Here is a 17,041-nt window from a genome sequence, read left to right as displayed (position 1 = left end):
GGCCTTATTTATAAGCAAAAGTCTTCTAATTTTTTTGGCCTTAAATATAAGCAAATGTCAACAAATCTAGGTGCATTTAATGTCTTTATTCCAAAAGTATTCCTGCATTAATTACTTAATATTGTTAGTAGAAAACAATTTAAGTGAGGGTATATTAGTAATTGTGTTGTCTCTCTCACATTAAATTAAGAAACGTAAATGCACTTAACTATATTTCTTAATAAGCGTAAAATTTGTCTTTTTTGGTTATAAATTAGGCTGGAGTAGTATATTATTAAAAACGCATACACTATTTAAATTTTGCGTGTTTTGTTTTAACCTCTGAAAATGAAACCTTTGCATTTTCAAACAGTGTGTCTGTTTTAACTAAATATGTTGACTCGGTTTTGTACCAATTGTCTTATTGTCACGCCACGTCACTTGAACTTAACATTTTTCTATCGAGAATTGATGGAAGAGACCAAATAGGATAACATAAGTGAAGTTAAGAGACTAACTTGTAACATTTTTTTAATTAAAGGACTAAAGAAGAATATTAAATTAAGATAAGGGAGTTTGTGATTAATTCTGTCAAAAAATGTGTTAAAATCATTGTTAAAGTGTCTTCAAGGTAAGGGTATTATCAATTTCCTCAAAGGGAAATTTATCTACCATTATTCAAGAATGTCCATGAAATCTTCAAATCATTGGAAAATAACTTATTTATTCTATGTCATTTAAGGACAATACAACATCCCAACAACTGGAAGAAATACCAAAGCATGTGTGTAACATACATTTTTCGCTATATTTGTTTATGAATGTGAAATTAATGTAATTTATAAATTACAATATGAAATATGGGTGTGGAGATTCATAAGATGTCTTGTATACGTGTCCGACTTCAAATCAACTTGGACGCTATCTTTAACATGAAATTCTATTATCTCCTTAAAAAATATCATCAATGCCAAATTGATGTTAAATTTATATTAACAAAAAACTTTGAAAACTAGTTTTTGGAACATTCTGTTACTATCCATTGGTTAGATCTTGTTGTTAGACATAGAAGATGTCATGTTTATGTCCATACTCAATTCAAAGATAAATACGTTGCAAGCTTTTGACATAGAGTTTATGCATACTCTCAAGTATGCGCGGTACTGAAATTTGAATAAATTAGATTAATATAAAGAAATCAAAATCAATGTGTAAGCGTAGCTGGAATAGCTCAGTTGGTTAGAGCGTGTGGCTGTTAACCACAAGGTCGGAGGTTCAACCCCTCCTTCTAGCGTTTTCATTAATTTTAAATTATAACATTTTTTAATGTTAAAATAATTTCTTAAGTCTTTTCAACGTCATGAGAATTATCACTATCTCGGAGCACAAATAATAGATTATATTTCAAGAATCTTTAAATAAGCCTATAATTATTAAAACACAACTTACTTATTAATTACCTTATAAAATATCAATAGTTTGTCAATATATGTCAGAATTACACATGGGTTTGTCTAAGACACATTTTAAATATTATAATCTAGGAAACGATGTTCAAAATAATTCTTAAACTACAATACATTTTTGGAAGAAGATATCCACATGACATATTGATTGCATAGCCACATTGGACCAGCATGGACGATGTCTTTAGATTGGAAATCTATTAGGTATATAATAATTTTTCTTAAATATAAAAGTGATGTTTGAATTAGTTTGAATATTTATTTAAAAAAGAGTCGTTGAAATATCCAATTACTATCTTGTTGTTATTTATTGAAGAGATCATGTTTATGTCAATAGTAGGTTTAAAGATACATTTGTTGCAAATTTTTGACAAAACATTGATGATTATTTTCAAGTCTATTAGTTACTGAAACATGAGTTAGGTAAATTAGAATAAATAATAGATATTATAATGGTAGTTGTAATATCATAATTGGTTAAAATGTGTGAAAGTTAACCCTAATAATCATAAAGTTGGAGGTTCAATTCCCTATTCTCGCATTTTCAAAAAAAAAATCAATATTTAATTTTATCTTTTTGTCCTTCTAAGGAACTTCATAAATTTTTATACGTTAATTTTCAAAAGTTTATTACCATTAGCTAATTATGTTGTAGTTCTTTAATACGCCTAAATCGGCTATATATTATTAGCTCTCTTCAAGCTTCGTACTCCCTCCGGCCTTATTTATAAGCAAAAGTCTTCTAATTTTTTTGGCCTTAAATATAAGCAAATGTCAACAAATCTAGGTGCATTTAATGTCTTTATTCCAAAAGTATTCCTGCATTAATTACTTAATATTGTTAGTAGAAAACAATTTAAGTGAGGGTATATTAGTAATTGTGTTGTCTCTCTCACATTAAATTAAGAAACGTAAATGCACTTAACTATATTTCTTAATAAGCGTAAAATTTGTCTTTTTGGTTATAAATTAGGCTGGAGTAGTATATTATTAAAAACGCATACACTATTTAAATTTTGCGTGTTTTGTTTTAATCTCTGAAAATGAAACCTTTGCATTTGAACAGTGTGTCTGTTTTAACTAAATATGTTGACTCGGTTTTGTACCAATTGTCTTATTGTCACGCCACGTCACTTGAACTTAACATTTTTCTATCGAGAATTGATGGAAGAGACCAAATAGGATAACATAAGTGAAGTTAAGAGACTAACTTGTAACATTTTTTTAATTAAAGGACTAAAGAAGAATATTAAATTAAGATAAGGGAGTTTGTGATTAATTCTGTCAAAAAATGTGTTAAAATCATTGTTAAAGTGTCTTCAAGGTAAGGGTATTATCAATTTCCTCAAAGGGAAATTTATCTACCATTATTCAAGAATGTCCATGAAATCTTCAAATCATTGGAAAATAACTTATTTATTCTATGTCATTTAAGGACAATACAACATCCCAACAACTGGAAGAAATACCAAAGCATGTGTGTAACATACATTTTTCGCTATATTTGTTTATGAATGTGAAATTAATGTAATTTATAAATTACAATATGAAATATGGGTGTGGAGATTCATAAGATGTCTTGTATACGTGTCCGACTTCAAATCAACTTGGACGCTATCTTTAACATGAAATTCTATTATCTCCTTAAAAAATATCATCAATGCCAAATTGATGTTAAATTTATATTAACAAAAAACTTTGAAAACTAGTTTTTGGAACATTCTGTTACTATCCATTGGTTAGATCTTGTTGTTAGACATAGAAGATGTCATGTTTATGTCCATACTCAATTCAAAGATAAATACGTTGCAAGCTTTTGACATAGAGTTTATGCATACTCTCAAGTATGCGCGGTACTGAAATTTGAATAAATTAGATTAATATAAAGAAATCAAAATCAATGTGTAAGCGTAGCTGGAATAGCTCAGTTGGTTAGAGCGTGTGGCTGTTAACCACAAGGTCGGAGGTTCAACCCCTCCTTCTAGCGTTTTCATTAATTTTAAATTATAACATTTTTTAATGTTAAAATAATTTCTTAAGTCTTTTCAACGTCATGAGAATTATCACTATCTCGGAGCACAAATAATAGATTATATTTCAAGAATCTTTAAATAAGCCTATAATTATTAAAACACAACTTACTTATTAATTACCTTATAAAATATCAATAGTTTGTCAATATATGTCAGAATTACACATGGGTTTGTCTAAGACACATTTTAAATATTATAATCTAGGAAACGATGTTCAAAATAATTCTTAAACTACAATACATTTTTGGAAGAAGATATCCACATGACATATTGATTGCATAGCCACATTGGACCAGCATGGACGATGTCTTTAGATTGGAAATCTATTAGGTATATAATAATTTTTCTTAAATATAAAAGTGATGTTTGAATTAGTTTGAATATTTATTTAAAAAAGAGTCGTTGAAATATCCAATTACTATCTTGTTGTTATTTATTGAAGAGATCATGTTTATGTCAATAGTAGGTTTAAAGATACATTTGTTGCAAATTTTTGACAAAACATTGATGATTATTTTCAAGTCTATTAGTTACTGAAACATGAGTTAGGTAAATTAGAATAAATAATAGATATTATAATGGTAGTTGTAATATCATAATTGGTTAAAATGTGTGAAAGTTAACCCTAATAATCATAAAGTTGGAGGTTCAATTCCCTATTCTCGCATTTTCAAAAAAAAATCAATATTTAATTTTATCTTTTTGTCCTTCTAAGGAACTTCATAAATTTTTATACGTTAATTTTCAAAAGTTTATTACCATTAGCTAATTATGTTGTAGTTCTTTAATACGCCTAAATCGGCTATATATTATTAGCTCTCTTCAAGCTTCGTACTCCCTCCGGCCTTATTTATAAGCAAAAGTCTTCTAATTTTTTTGGCCTTAAATATAAGCAAATGTCAACAAATCTAGGTGCATTTAATGTCTTTATTCCAAAAGTATTCCTGCATTAATTACTTAATATTGTTAGTAGAAAACAATTTAAGTGAGGGTATATTAGTAATTGTGTTGTCTCTCTCACATTAAATTAAGAAACGTAAATGCACTTAACTATATTTCTTAATAAGCGTAAAATTTGTCTTTTTTGTTTATAAATTAGGCTGGAGTAGTATATTATTAAAAACGCATACACTATTTAAATTTTGCGTGTTTTGTTTTAACCTCTGAAAATGAAACCTTTGCATTTTGAACAGTGTGTCTGTTTTAACTAAATATGTTGACTCGGTTTTGTACCAATTGTCTTATTGTCACGCCACGTCACTTGAACTTAACATTTTTCTATCGAGAATTGATGGAAGAGACCAAATAGGATAACATAAGTGAAGTTAAGAGACTAACTTGTAACATTTTTTTAATTAAAGGACTAAAGAAGAATATTAAATTAAGATAAGGGAGTTTGTGATTAATTCTGTCAAAAAATGTGTTAAAATCATTGTTAAAGTGTCTTCAAGGTAAGGGTATTATCAATTTCCTCAAAGGGAAATTTATCTACCATTATTCAAGAATGTCCATGAAATCTTCAAATCATTGGAAAATAACTTATTTATTCTATGTCATTTAAGGACAATACAACATCCCAACAACTGGAAGAAATACCAAAGCATGTGTGTAACATACATTTTTCGCTATATTTGTTTATGAATGTGAAATTAATGTAATTTATAAATTACAATATGAAATATGGGTGTGGAGATTCATAAGATGTCTTGTATACGTGTCCGACTTCAAATCAACTTGGACGCTATCTTTAACATGAAATTCTATTATCTCCTTAAAAAATATCATCAATGCCAAATTGATGTTAAATTTATATTAACAAAAAACTTTGAAAACTAGTTTTGGAACATTCTGTTACTATCCATTGGTTAGATCTTGTTGTTAGACATAGAAGATGTCATGTTTATGTCCATACTCAATTCAAAGATAAATACGTTGCAAGCTTTTGACATAGAGTTTATGCATACTCTCAAGTATGCGCGGTACTGAAATTTGAATAAATTAGATTAATATAAAGAAATCAAAATCAATGTGTAAGCGTAGCTGGAATAGCTCAGTTGGTTAGAGCGTGTGGCTGTTAACCACAAGGTCGGAGGTTCAACCCCTCCTTCTAGCGTTTTCATTAATTTTAAATTATAACATTTTTTAATGTTAAAATAATTTCTTAAGTCTTTTCAACGTCATGAGAATTATCACTATCTCGGAGCACAAATAATAGATTATATTTCAAGAATCTTTAAATAAGCCTATAATTATTAAAACACAACTTACTTATTAATTACCTTATAAAATATCAATAGTTTGTCAATATATGTCAGAATTACACATGGGTTTGTCTAAGACACATTTTAAATATTATAATCTAGGAAACGATGTTCAAAATAATTCTTAAACTACAATACATTTTTGGAAGAAGATATCCACATGACATATTGATTGCATAGCCACATTGGACCAGCATGGACGATGTCTTTAGATTGGAAATCTATTAGGTATATAATAATTTTTCTTAAATATAAAAGTGATGTTTGAATTAGTTTGAATATTTATTTAAAAAAGAGTCGTTGAAATATCCAATTACTATCTTGTTGTTATTTATTGAAGAGATCATGTTTATGTCAATAGTAGGTTTAAAGATACATTTGTTGCAAATTTTTGACAAAACATTGATGATTATTTTCAAGTCTATTAGTTACTGAAACATGAGTTAGGTAAATTAGAATAAATAATAGATATTATAATGGTAGTTGTAATATCATAATTGGTTAAAATGTGTGAAAGTTAACCCTAATAATCATAAAGTTGGAGGTTCAATTCCCTATTCTCGCATTTTCAAAAAAAAAATCAATATTTAATTTTATCTTTTTGTCCTTCTAAGGAACTTCATAAATTTTTATACGTTAATTTTCAAAAGTTTATTACCATTAGCTAATTATGTTGTAGTTCTTTAATACGCCTAAATCGGCTATATATTATTAGCTCTCTTCAAGCTTCGTACTCCCTCCGGCCTTATTTATAAGCAAAAGTCTTCTAATTTTTTTGGCCTTAAATATAAGCAAATGTCAACAAATCTAGGTGCATTTAATGTCTTTATTCCAAAAGTATTCCTGCATTAATTACTTAATATTGTTAGTAGAAAACAATTTAAGTGAGGGTATATTAGTAATTGTGTTGTCTCTCTCACATTAAATTAAGAAACGTAAATGCACTTAACTATATTTCTTAATAAGCGTAAAATTTGTCTTTTTTGGTTATAAATTAGGCTGGAGTAGTATATTATTAAAAACGCATACACTATTTAAATTTTGCGTGTTTTGTTTTAATCTCTGAAAATAAAACCTTTGCATTTCAAACAGTGTATCTGTTTTAACTAAATATGTTGACTCGGTTTTGTACCAATTGTCTTATTGTCACGCCACGTCACTTGAACTTAACATTTTTCTATCGAGAATTGATGGAAGAGACCAAATAGGATAACATAAGTGAAGTTAAGAGACTAACTTGTAACATTTTTTTAATTAAAGGACTAAAGAAGAATATTAAATTAAGATAAGGTAGTTTGTGATTAATTCTGTCAAAAAATGTGTTAAAATCATTGTTAAAGTGTCTTCAAGGTAAGGGTATTATCAATTTCCTCAAAGGGAAATTTATCTACCATTATTCAAGAATGTCCATGAAATCTTCAAATCATTGGAAAATAACTTATTTATTCTATGTCATTTAAGGACAATACAACATCCCAACAACTGGAAGAAATACCAAAGCATGTGTGTAACATACATTTTTCGCTATATTTGTTTATGAATGTGAAATTAATGTAATTTATAAATTACAATATGAAATATGGGTGTGGAGATTCATAAGATGTCTTGTATACGTGTCCGACTTCAAATCAACTTGGACGCTATCTTTAACATGAAATTCTATTATCTCCTTAAAAAATATCATCAATGCCAAATTGATGTTAAATTTATATTAACAAAAAACTTTGAAAACTAGTTTTTGGAACATTCTGTTACTATCCATTGGTTAGATCTTGTTGTTAGACATAGAAGATGTCATGTTTATGTCCATACTCAATTCAAAGATAAATACGTTGCAAGCTTTTGACATAGAGTTTATGCATACTCTCAAGTATGCGCGGTACTGAAATTTGAATAAATTAGATTAATATAAAGAAATCAAAATCAATGTGTAAGCGTAGCTGGAATAGCTCAGTTGGTTAGAGCGTGTGGCTGTTAACCACAAGGTCGGAGGTTCAACCCCTCCTTCTAGCGTTTTCATTAATTTTAAATTATAACATTTTTTAATGTTAAAATAATTTCTTAAGTCTTTTCAACGTCATGAGAATTATCACTATCTCGGAGCACAAATAATAGATTATATTTCAAGAATCTTTAAATAAGCCTATAATTATTAAAACACAACTTACTTATTAATTACCTTATAAAATATCAATAGTTTGTCAATATATGTCAGAATTACACATGGGTTTGTCTAAGACACATTTTAAATATTATAATCTAGGAAACGATGTTCAAAATAATTCTTAAACTACAATACATTTTTGGAAGAAGATATCCACATGACATATTGATTGCATAGCCACATTGGACCAGCATGGACGATGTCTTTAGATTGGAAATCTATTAGGTATATAATAATTTTTCTTAAATATAAAAGTGATGTTTGAATTAGTTTGAATATTTATTTAAAAAAGAGTCGTTGAAATATCCAATTACTATCTTGTTGTTATTTATTGAAGAGATCATGTTTATGTCAATAGTAGGTTTAAAGATACATTTGTTGCAAATTTTTGACAAAACATTGATGATTATTTTCAAGTCTATTAGTTACTGAAACATGAGTTAGGTAAATTAGAGTAAATAATAGATATTATAATGGTAGTTGTAATATCATAATTGGTTAAAATGTGTGAAAGTTAACCCTAATAATCATAAAGTTGGAGGTTCAATTCCCTATTCTCGCATTTTCAAAAAAAAAATCAATATTTAATTTTATCTTTTTGTCCTTCTAAGGAACTTCATAAATTTTTATACGTTAATTTTCAAAAGTTTATTACCATTAGCTAATTATGTTGTAGTTCTTTAATACGCCTAAATCGGCTATATATTATTAGCTCTCTTCAAGCTTCGTACTCCCTCCGGCCTTATTTATAAGCAAAAGTCTTCTAATTTTTTTGGCCTTAAATATAAGCAAATGTCAACAAATCTAGGTGCATTTAATGTCTTTATTCCAAAAGTATTCCTGCATTAATTACTTAATATTGTTAGTAGAAAACAATTTAAGTGAGGGTATATTAGTAATTGTGTTGTCTCTCTCACATTAAATTAAGAAACGTAAATGCACTTAACTATATTTCTTAATAAGCGTAAAATTTGTCTTTTTGGTTATAAATTAGGCTGGAGTAGTATATTATTAAAAACGCATACACTATTTAAATTTTGCGTGTTTTGTTTTAATCTCTGAAAATAAAACCTTTGCATTTCAACAGTGTATCTGTTTTAACTAAATATGTTGACTCGGTTTTGTACCAATTGTCTTATTGTCACGCCACGTCACTTGAACTTAACATTTTTCTATCGAGAATTGATGGAAGAGACCAAATAGGATAACATAAGTGAAGTTAAGAGACTAACTTGTAACATTTTTTTAATTAAAGGACTAAAGAAGAATATTAAATTAAGATAAGGGAGTTTGTGATTAATTCTGTCAAAAAATGTGTTAAAATCATTGTTAAAGTGTCTTCAAGGTAAGGGTATTATCAATTTCCTCAAAGGGAAATTTATCTACCATTATTCAAGAATGTCCATGAAATCTTCAAATCATTGGAAAATAACTTATTTATTCTATGTCATTTAAGGACAATACAACATCCCAACAACTGGAAGAAATACCAAAGCATGTGTGTAACATACATTTTTCGCTATATTTGTTTATGAATGTGAAATTAATGTAATTTATAAATTACAATATGAAATATGGGTGTGGAGATTCATAAGATGTCTTGTATACGTGTCCGACTTCAAATCAACTTGGACGCTATCTTTAACATGAAATTCTATTATCTCCTTAAAAAATATCATCAATGCCAAATTGATGTTAAATTTATATTAACAAAAAACTTTGAAAACTAGTTTTTGGAACATTCTGTTACTATCCATTGGTTAGATCTTGTTGTTAGACATAGAAGATGTCATGTTTATGTCCATACTCAATTCAAAGATAAATACGTTGCAAGCTTTTGACATAGAGTTTATGCATACTCTCAAGTATGCGCGGTACTGAAATTTGAATAAATTAGATTAATATAAAGAAATCAAAATCAATGTGTAAGCGTAGCTGGAATAGCTCAGTTGGTTAGAGCGTGTGGCTGTTAACCACAAGGTCGGAGGTTCAACCCCTCCTTCTAGCGTTTTCATTAATTTTAAATTATAACATTTTTTAATGTTAAAATAATTTCTTAAGTCTTTTCAACGTCATGAGAATTATCACTATCTCGGAGCACAAATAATAGATTATATTTCAAGAATCTTTAAATAAGCCTATAATTATTAAAACACAACTTACTTATTAATTACCTTATAAAATATCAATAGTTTGTCAATATATGTCAGAATTACACATGGGTTTGTCTAAGACACATTTTAAATATTATAATCTAGGAAACGATGTTCAAAATAATTCTTAAACTACAATACATTTTTGGAAGAAGATATCCACATGACATATTGATTGCATAGCCACATTGGACCAGCATGGACGATGTCTTTAGATTGGAAATCTATTAGGTATATAATAATTTTTCTTAAATATAAAAGTGATGTTTGAATTAGTTTGAATATTTATTTAAAAAAGAGTCGTTGAAATATCCAATTACTATCTTGTTGTTATTTATTGAAGAGATCATGTTTATGTCAATAGTAGGTTTAAAGATACATTTGTTGCAAATTTTTGACAAAACATTGATGATTATTTTCAAGTCTATTAGTTACTGAAACATGAGTTAGGTAAATTAGAATAAATAATAGATATTATAATGGTAGTTGTAATATCATAATTGGTTAAAATGTGTGAAAGTTAACCCTAATAATCATAAAGTTGGAGGTTCAATTCCCTATTCTCGCATTTTCAAAAAAAAAATCAATATTTAATTTTATCTTTTTGTCCTTCTAAGGAACTTCATAAATTTTTATACGTTAATTTTCAAAAGTTTATTACCATTAGCTAATTATGTTGTAGTTCTTTAATACGCCTAAATCGGCTATATATTATTAGCTCTCTTCAAGCTTCGTACTCCCTCCGGCCTTATTTATAAGCAAAAGTCTTCTAATTTTTTTGGCCTTAAATATAAGCAAATGTCAACAAATCTAGGTGCATTTAATGTCTTTATTCCAAAAGTATTCCTGCATTAATTACTTAATATTGTTAGTAGAAAACAATTTAAGTGAGGGTATATTAGTATTTGTGTTGTCTCTCTCACATTAAATTAAGAAACGTAAATGCACTTAACTATATTTCTTAATAAGCGTAAAATTTGTCTTTTTTGTTATAAATTAGGCTGGAGTAGTATATTATTAAAAACGCATACACTATTTAAATTTTGCGTGTTTTGTTTTAATCTCTGAAAATAAAACCTTTGCATTTCAAACAGTGTATCTGTTTTAACTAAATATGTTGACTCGGTTTTTGTACCAATTGTCTTATTGTCACGCCACGTCACTTGAACTTAACATTTTTCTATCGAGAATTGATGGAAGAGACCAAATAGGATAACATAAGTGAAGTTAAGAGACTAACTTGTAACATTTTTTTAATTAAAGGACTAAAGAAGAATATTAAATTAAGATAAGGGAGTTTGTGATTAATTCTGTCAAAAATGTGTTAAAATCATTGTTAAAGTGTCTTCAAGGTAAGGGTATTATCAATTTCCTCAAAGGGAAATTTATCTACCATTATTCAAGAATGTCCATGAAATCTTCAAATCATTGGAAAATAACTTATTTATTCTATGTCATTTAAGGACAATACAACATCCCAACAACTGGAAGAAATACCAAAGCATGTGTGTAACATACATTTTTCGCTATATTTGTTTATGAATGTGAAATTAATGTAATTTATAAATTACAATATGAAATATGGGTGTGGAGATTCATAAGATGTCTTGTATACGTGTCCGACTTCAAATCAACTTGGACGCTATCTTTAACATGAAATTCTATTATCTCCTTAAAAAATATCATCAATGCCAAATTGATGTTAAATTTATATTAACAAAAAACTTTGAAAACTAGTTTTTGGAACATTCTGTTACTATCCATTGGTTAGATCTTGTTGTTAGACATAGAAGATGTCATGTTTATGTCCATACTCAATTCAAAGATAAATACGTTGCAAGCTTTTGACATAGAGTTTATGCATACTCTCAAGTATGCGCGGTACTGAAATTTGAATAAATTAGATTAATATAAAGAAATCAAAATCAATGTGTAAGCGTAGCTGGAATAGCTCAGTTGGTTAGAGCGTGTGGCTGTTAACCACAAGGTCGGAGGTTCAACCCCTCCTTCTAGCGTTTTCATTAATTTTAAATTATAACATTTTTTAATGTTAAAATAATTTCTTAAGTCTTTTCAACGTCATGAGAATTATCACTATCTCGGAGCACAAATAATAGATTATATTTCAAGAATCTTTAAATAAGCCTATAATTATTAAAACACAACTTACTTATTAATTACCTTATAAAATATCAATAGTTTGTCAATATATGTCAGAATTACACATGGGTTTGTCTAAGACACATTTTAAATATTATAATCTAGGAAACGATGTTCAAAATAATTCTTAAACTACAATACATTTTTGGAAGAAGATATCCACATGACATATTGATTGCATAGCCACATTGGACCAGCATGGACGATGTCTTTAGATTGGAAATCTATTAGGTATATAATAATTTTTCTTAAATATAAAAGTGATGTTTGAATTAGTTTGAATATTTATTTAAAAAGAGTCGTTGAAATATCCAATTACTATCTTGTTGTTATTTATTGAAGAGATCATGTTTATGTCAATAGTAGGTTTAAAGATACATTTGTTGCAAATTTTTGACAAAACATTGATGATTATTTTCAAGTCTATTAGTTACTGAAACATGAGTTAGGTAAATTAGAATAAATAATAGATATTATAATGGTAGTTGTAATATCATAATTGGTTAAAATGTGTGAAAGTTAACCCTAATAATCATAAAGTTGGAGGTTCAATTCCCTATTCTCGCATTTTCAAAAAAAAATCAATATTTAATTTTATCTTTTTGTCCTTCTAAGGAACTTCATAAATTTTTATACGTTAATTTTCAAAAGTTTATTACCATTAGCTAATTATGTTGTAGTTCTTTAATACGCCTAAATCGGCTATATATTATTAGCTCTCTTCAAGCTTCGTACTCCCTCCGGCCTTATTTATAAGCAAAAGTCTTCTAATTTTTTTGGCCTTAAATATAAGCAAATGTCAACAAATCTAGGTGCATTTAATGTCTTTATTCCAAAAGTATTCCTGCATTAATTACTTAATATTGTTAGTAGAAAACAATTTAAGTGAGGGTATATTAGTATTTGTGTTGTCTCTCTCACATTAAATTAAGAAACGTAAATGCACTTAACTATATTTCTTAATAAGCGTAAAATTTGTCTTTTTTGGTTATAAATTAGGCTGGAGTAGTATATTATTAAAAACGCATACACTATTTAAATTTTGCGTGTTTTGTTTTAATCTCTGAAAATAAAACCTTTGCATTTAAACAGTGTATCTGTTTTAACTAAATATGTTGACTCGGTTTTGTACCAATTGTCTTATTGTCACGCCACGTCACTTGAACTTAACATTTTTCTATCGAGAATTGATGGAAGAGACCAAATAGGATAACATAAGTGAAGTTAAGAGACTAACTTGTAACATTTTTTTAATTAAAGGACTAAAGAAGAATATTAAATTAAGATAAGGGAGTTTGTGATTAATTCTGTCAAAAAATGTGTTAAAATCATTGTTAAAGTGTCTTCAAGGTAAGGGTATTATCAATTTCCTCAAAGGGAAATTTATCTACCATTATTCAAGAATGTCCATGAAATCTTCAAATCATTGGAAAATAACTTATTTATTCTATGTCATTTAAGGACAATACAACATCCCAACAACTGGAAGAAATACCAAAGCATGTGTGTAACATACATTTTTCGCTATATTTGTTTATGAATGTGAAATTAATGTAATTTATAAATTACAATATGAAATATGGGTGTGGAGATTCATAAGATGTCTTGTATACGTGTCCGACTTCAAATCAACTTGGACGCTATCTTTAACATGAAATTCTATTATCTCCTTAAAAATATCATCAATGCCAAATTGATGTTAAATTTATATTAACAAAAAACTTTGAAAACTAGTTTTTGGAACATTCTGTTACTATCCATTGGTTAGATCTTGTTGTTAGACATAGAAGATGTCATGTTTATGTCCATACTCAATTCAAAGATAAATACGTTGCAAGCTTTTGACATAGAGTTTATGCATACTCTCAAGTATGCGCGGTACTGAAATTTGAATAAATTAGATTAATATAAAGAAATCAAAATCAATGTGTAAGCGTAGCTGGAATAGCTCAGTTGGTTAGAGCGTGTGGCTGTTAACCACAAGGTCGGAGGTTCAACCCCTCCTTCTAGCGTTTTCATTAATTTTAAATTATAACATTTTTTAATGTTAAAATAATTTCTTAAGTCTTTTCAACGTCATGAGAATTATCACTATCTCGGAGCACAAATAATAGATTATATTTCAAGAATCTTTAAATAAGCCTATAATTATTAAAACACAACTTACTTATTAATTACCTTATAAAATATCAATAGTTTGTCAATATATGTCAGAATTACACATGGGTTTGTCTAAGACACATTTTAAATATTATAATCTAGGAAACGATGTTCAAAATAATTCTTAAACTACAATACATTTTTGGAAGAAGATATCCACATGACATATTGATTGCATAGCCACATTGGACCAGCATGGACGATGTCTTTAGATTGGAAATCTATTAGGTATATAATAATTTTTCTTAAATATAAAAGTGATGTTTGAATTAGTTTGAATATTTATTTAAAAAAGAGTCGTTGAAATATCCAATTACTATCTTGTTGTTATTTATTGAAGAGATCATGTTTATGTCAATAGTAGGTTTAAAGATACATTTGTTGCAAATTTTTGACAAAACATTGATGATTATTTTCAAGTCTATTAGTTACTGAAACATGAGTTAGGTAAATTAGAATAAATAATAGATATTATAATGGTAGTTGTAATATCATAATTGGTTAAAATGTGTGAAAGTTAACCCTAATAATCATAAAGTTGGAGGTTCAATTCCCTATTCTCGCATTTTCAAAAAAAAAAAAATATTTAATTTTATCTTTTTGTCCTTCTAAGGAACTTCATAAATTTTATACGTTAATTTTCAAAAGTTTATTACCATTAGCTAATTATGTTGTAGTTCTTTAATACGCCTAAATCGGCTATATATTATTAGCTCTCTTCAAGCTTCGTACTCCCTCCGGCCTTATTTATAAGCAAAAGTCTTCTAATTTTTTTGGCCTTAAATATAAGCAAATGTCAACAAATCTAGGTGCATTTAATGTCTTTATTCCAAAAGTATTCCTGCATTAATTACTTAATATTGTTAGTAGAAAACAATTTAAGTGAGGGTATATTAGTAATTGTGTTGTCTCTCTCACATTAAATTAAGAAACGTAAATGCACTTAACTATATTTCTTAATAAGCGTAAAATTTGTCTTTTTTGGTTATAAATTAGGCTGGAGTAGTATATTATTAAAAACGCATACACTATTTAAATTTTGCGTGTTTTGTTTTAATCTCTGAAAATAAACCTTTGCATTTCAAACAGTGTATCTGTTTTAACTAAATATGTTGACTCGGTTTTGTACCAATTGTTTTATTGTCACGCCACGTCACTTGAACTTAACATTTTTCTATCGAGAATTGATGGAAGAGACTAAATAGGATAACATAAGTGAAGTTAAGAGACTAACTTGTAACATTTTTTTATTTAAAGGACTAAAGAAGAATATTAAATTAAGATAAGGGAGTTTGTGATTAATTCTGTCAAAAATGTGTTAAAATCATTGTTAAAGTGTCTTCAAGGTAAGGGTATTATCAATTTCCTCAAAGGGAAATTTATCTACCATTATTCAAGAATGTCCATGAAATCTTCAAATCATTGGAAAATAACTTATTTATTCTATGTCATTTAAGGACAATACAACATCCCAACAACTGGAAGAAATACCAAAGCATGTGTGTAACATACATTTTTCGCTATATTTGTTTATGAATGTGAAATTAATGTAATTTATAAATTACAATATGAAATATGGGTGTGGAGATTCATAAGATGTCTTGTATACGTGTCCGACTTCAAATCAACTTGGACGCTATCTTTAACATGAAATTCTATTATCTCCTTAAAAAATATCATCAATGCCAAATTGATGTTAAATTTATATTAACAAAAAACTTTGAAAACTAGTTTTTGGAACATTCTGTTACTATCCATTGGTTAGATCTTGTTGTTAGACATAGAAGATGTCATGTTTATGTCCATACTCAATTCAAAGATAAATACGTTGCAAGCTTTTGACATAGAGTTTATGCATACTCTCAAGTATGCGCGGTACTGAAATTTGAATAAATTAGATTAATATAAAGAAATCAAAATCAATGTGTAAGCGTAGCTGGAATAGCTCAGTTGGTTAGAGCGTGTGGCTGTTAACCACAAGGTCGGAGGTTCAACCCCTCCTTCTAGCGTTTTCATTAATTTTAAATTATAACATTTTTTAATGTTAAAATAATTTCTTAAGTCTTTTCAACGTCATGAGAATTATCACTATCTCGGAGCACAAATAATAGATTATATTTCAAGAATCTTTAAATAAGCCTATAATTATTAAAACACAACTTACTTATTAATTACCTTATAAAATATCAATAGTTTGTCAATATATGTCAGAATTACACATGGGTTTGTCTAAGACACATTTTAAATATTATAATCTAGGAAACGATGTTCAAAATAATTCTTAAACTACAATACATTTTTGGAAGAAGATATCCACATGACATATTGATTGCATAGCCACATTGGACCAGCATGGACGATGTCTTTAGATTGGAAATCTATTAGGTATATAATAATTTTTCTTAAATATAAAAGTGATGTTTGAATTAGTTTGAATATTTATTTAAAAAGAGTCGTTGAAATATCCAATTACTATCTTGTTGTTATTTATTGAAGAGATCATGTTTATGTCAATAGTAGGTTTAAAGATACATTTGTTGCAAATTTTTGACAAAACATTGATGATTATTTCAAGTCTATTAGTTACTGAAACATGAGTTAGGTAAATTAGAATAAATAATAGATATTATAATGGTAGTTGTAATATCATAATTGGTTAAAATGT

General features: G+C 27.7%; 8 non-coding genes across 8 annotated transcripts; all 8 read left to right on the top strand.

Moving 5' to 3' along the window:
• Window positions 1-1,199: 1,199 nt before the first annotated feature.
• On the top strand, window positions 1,200-1,273 carry TRNAN-GUU (transfer RNA asparagine (anticodon GUU)). Its single transcript has one exon. It is a non-coding gene; the product is annotated as a tRNA-Asn (tRNA).
• A 2,085-nt stretch (window positions 1,274-3,358) lies between these two features.
• On the top strand, window positions 3,359-3,432 carry TRNAN-GUU (transfer RNA asparagine (anticodon GUU)). Its single transcript has one exon. It is a non-coding gene; the product is annotated as a tRNA-Asn (tRNA).
• A 2,085-nt stretch (window positions 3,433-5,517) lies between these two features.
• On the top strand, window positions 5,518-5,591 carry TRNAN-GUU (transfer RNA asparagine (anticodon GUU)). Its single transcript has one exon. It is a non-coding gene; the product is annotated as a tRNA-Asn (tRNA).
• Window positions 5,592-7,678: 2,087 nt separating this feature from the next.
• TRNAN-GUU (transfer RNA asparagine (anticodon GUU)) lies at window positions 7,679-7,752 on the top strand. The gene has a single exon. It is a non-coding gene; the product is annotated as a tRNA-Asn (tRNA).
• Window positions 7,753-9,837: 2,085 nt separating this feature from the next.
• Window positions 9,838-9,911, top strand: TRNAN-GUU (transfer RNA asparagine (anticodon GUU)). Its single transcript has one exon. It is a non-coding gene; the product is annotated as a tRNA-Asn (tRNA).
• A 2,086-nt stretch (window positions 9,912-11,997) lies between these two features.
• On the top strand, window positions 11,998-12,071 carry TRNAN-GUU (transfer RNA asparagine (anticodon GUU)). The gene has a single exon. It is a non-coding gene; the product is annotated as a tRNA-Asn (tRNA).
• Window positions 12,072-14,154: 2,083 nt separating this feature from the next.
• On the top strand, window positions 14,155-14,228 carry TRNAN-GUU (transfer RNA asparagine (anticodon GUU)). Its single transcript has one exon. It is a non-coding gene; the product is annotated as a tRNA-Asn (tRNA).
• A 2,083-nt stretch (window positions 14,229-16,311) lies between these two features.
• Window positions 16,312-16,385, top strand: TRNAN-GUU (transfer RNA asparagine (anticodon GUU)). The gene has a single exon. It is a non-coding gene; the product is annotated as a tRNA-Asn (tRNA).
• The last annotated feature ends 656 nt before the right edge of the window (window positions 16,386-17,041 follow it).

Source organism: Lathyrus oleraceus, chromosome 6 (assembly GCF_024323335.1).
Source record: "Lathyrus oleraceus cultivar Zhongwan6 chromosome 6, CAAS_Psat_ZW6_1.0, whole genome shotgun sequence".
In the NCBI taxonomy this organism is placed as follows: domain Eukaryota; kingdom Viridiplantae; phylum Streptophyta; class Magnoliopsida; order Fabales; family Fabaceae; genus Lathyrus; species Lathyrus oleraceus.
This window is presented reverse-complemented; position numbering and strand designations above follow the sequence as displayed.